This window comes from Panthera pardus, unplaced genomic scaffold (assembly GCF_024362965.1).
Source record: "Panthera pardus isolate Hobbes unplaced genomic scaffold, ASM2436296v1 HiC_scaffold_12, whole genome shotgun sequence".
In the NCBI taxonomy this organism is placed as follows: domain Eukaryota; kingdom Metazoa; phylum Chordata; class Mammalia; order Carnivora; family Felidae; genus Panthera; species Panthera pardus.
This window is the reverse complement of record NW_026526677.1, coordinates 98,852,970-98,855,831: the sequence shown is the minus strand read 5'-3', so window position 1 is coordinate 98,855,831 and position 2,862 is coordinate 98,852,970.

Below are 2,862 nucleotides of genomic sequence, written 5' to 3'. Positions count from 1 at the left end.
CTCTCCTCTGGTCCTACAGTTGCTCTCCCGAGGCCACGTTCATGTACGTCTGTCTCATTGGGAAAGCAGTTTGGGGTTTCCTTTCTCCTTACAAATAAAACTGCCAGTTACTTCACCAGCAAAAAGGGGTTCGTTTAGGAATAGCAGAGAACGGCCATCTGGGCTGAGTAAACCACAGGAAAACCGTGGGCAAGTCAGCAGCACGCAGAACAGGAACGCTGCTTTGTGGAGGAAGGGGAGCATTGGGAAGGCTGCTGCGAACAACAAGCCCTTTGCGGTAAACTGGGGCGTTCTGAGTACGGTGGCTTTTCATTGGCTGAGTTGTGGCGGCCTCTCATTGGCTGGGCTGTTGCTGGGGAGGAAGAAACCTACCCCTTCAGCTGGGAGAGGAAGGCAGCATCCACTTGCTAGTTGGGATCTGCACTTGACAAAGAGTCTTAGGGCAGGAGGGCTTCACCTGCCAGCCTCCCGGAGGTTGTGAATGAGGTTTCCTTTCATTCATTTTCACACTCCACGCCTGGGTCAGAGGATGCGGGCCCCGAGTCTCTGGGCCTGGCTTGGTGGTGGCCCCAGAGACAAGGCCAGGGGAGTGGAGGACGTGGTCCCCCTGGCCGGTCCTGATAATGGCCGTTGTTTGGTGAGCACTGCCAGGGCCGGGCTGGGTTAGCCAGGACTCCAGAGGCCCCCACGTGGGGCCGAGCAGACCAGGCTCCCGCAGCTCAGGCCTTGACCTCAGCCGTACCCGGCTGACCAGCAGCAGAGCCAGAACTCGTGCTCTGGCTCCCTGGCTCCAAAGCCGCAGCTGCCAGGGCCCCCCCCCCCCCCAACCCGGCCTCTTCTGGACTCCACACCGTGGGGGTCCTGGGCTCCCTGTGCCCTCTCTCCTGACTGCAGGTGAAGCCAGAGGTCCTCAGCCACCCCGAGCAGTTCTCTCTGCTCTATTCAGAACACCCCTTCGTTGTGCCTGGTGGGTGCTTTGTCGAATTCTACTACTGGTGAGCGGGAGTGGGGGAGCCCGGGGCCGGCAGGCTGTCCTGAGCAGGGTAAGGCACCCTGACTGGCCTGGGTGTGCAGGGCAGGGGGTGGCAGGGTGGGGGGGGCGGGAGGGTGGGTGCCTGAACTGCCCCTTTCCCCAGGGACTCCTACTGGGTGATGGAGGGGCTGCTCCTCTCTGAGATGCCCGAGACCGTGAAGGGCATGCTGCAGAACTTCCTGGACCTGGTGCGACTGTAAGAGGGGACGGGCTTGGCGCTGGATTGGCCTTGGCCTTGGCCGCTGGGCAGATGCCCCTCAGCAGGCCTCCTTCTCGGCAGCTGTGGACATGTCCCCAACGGGGCCCGCGTGTACTCCCTGCAGCGGAGCCAGCCCCCCCTGCTGACTCTCATGTTGCACTCCTACGTGGCTCACACCAACGATACCGCCTTCCTGAGGTGGGCACCCCGGCCCCCTGCTGCCCTGCAGGCCCCCGTCCCTGAGACCTCCCAGGGCGGGACTGAGGGGGCGTGCCTGGGCTAAGGCGGTATCTGGCTCCGCCCCAGGGACAACCTCGGGACCCTAGCTTTGGAATTGGACTTCTGGACTGAGCACAGGAACGTCTCTGTGAGCTCGGGGGGGGGGGGGGGGGAAGAGCTACGTCCTGAATCACTATTCTGTCCCTTATGGGGGACCCAGGTAGGGATCTGCCCCGCTAGCCTCTCAGTCTCTCATCGTTCACTCTGGTGTGAGGGCCAGTGACTTCGCCCCGCGTCTCGGATGGTGATGCTGAGCGGGTGGGTGCCTGTGTTTTCAGAAAAGCAGTGCCAATGGGAGCCAGGGGAGCAGCGTGGCCCCCCCCCACTGGCGCAGTTCTCTCCCAGCTCCTTCCTACCTGGCCAGGCTGCGTAGCGACCACATGAAGGCTGCAGAGGAAACTTGCCCCAAGGTACTGGCCATGCAGTGGCTGCGTCCCCCTCTGCTGGGCCGTCCCTGGAGAAGGAGAGGCTCCAGAGGACAGAGACAGCAGACAGGGCATCACCAGGATCGCGGGCAGTGGCACGAAGAGAGGACGGCTGTGAGTGAGCTCTGTCCAGGCCAGAGGAGAAGGAGAGCTGGCAGAGTGAGGATAAGGAGGACAGGACGACAGACTAGGAAGACCACGGTGGGGGCTTTTCTCCTCTGTAGCATGGCCACCAGCCTGCATTGCAGGGTCCCCCTGCCCTCCTCCCAAGGCAAGACCGATCTGCTCGCCAAGGCCTGGAGCAAGACAAGGAGCCTCACGGCCCCTCCCTCTGCACTCCTGCTCAAACCACAGCCATCTGCGGACCAAAAACACCTCTCTCGCTTTCTTTTTAACCCCGAGTTGCCTGAAACGTGTGCGTGGTCGGGCTGGGCCTGTGTCACAAGGGCCGCCTGCATACACGGGAGGGCGGGGGACGACTCCTGGGCACTGGCTCTCAGACATTGCACGTTTCTCTATTTCTGCACATGGCAGCAATTTTTGCAGAAAGAGTGAAAAGGGCGCATCTGGGCCCAGGCACCAGCCTGCTGCAGCTGCCTGTGGCTGCCTCTGCCCACCCAGGGCAACCTCTTGTTCTCACCTCAACCACTGTGACTTCCTCTCCCCGTGGGAACAGGGTCAGGGGCTCCTGCCGCACCCAGACTCCTGGGCATCTCCCTGCCCGGCCAGGAGTCTCACAACCACAGCTCAGTGTCCACAAAATTCAGATGCTCCCAGGTGACCCCAACTCACGGCCCTGTAAGCAATGTGATTAGCAGTGTTTGTAAGTGTCCATGAGAGATGCTTTAAGTCAGAACCGGGTCCCAGGAGACCCTGACTGAAGACCTGACTATGCCATTACAGGCCCTGTGCCCTGGGCCCCTCAC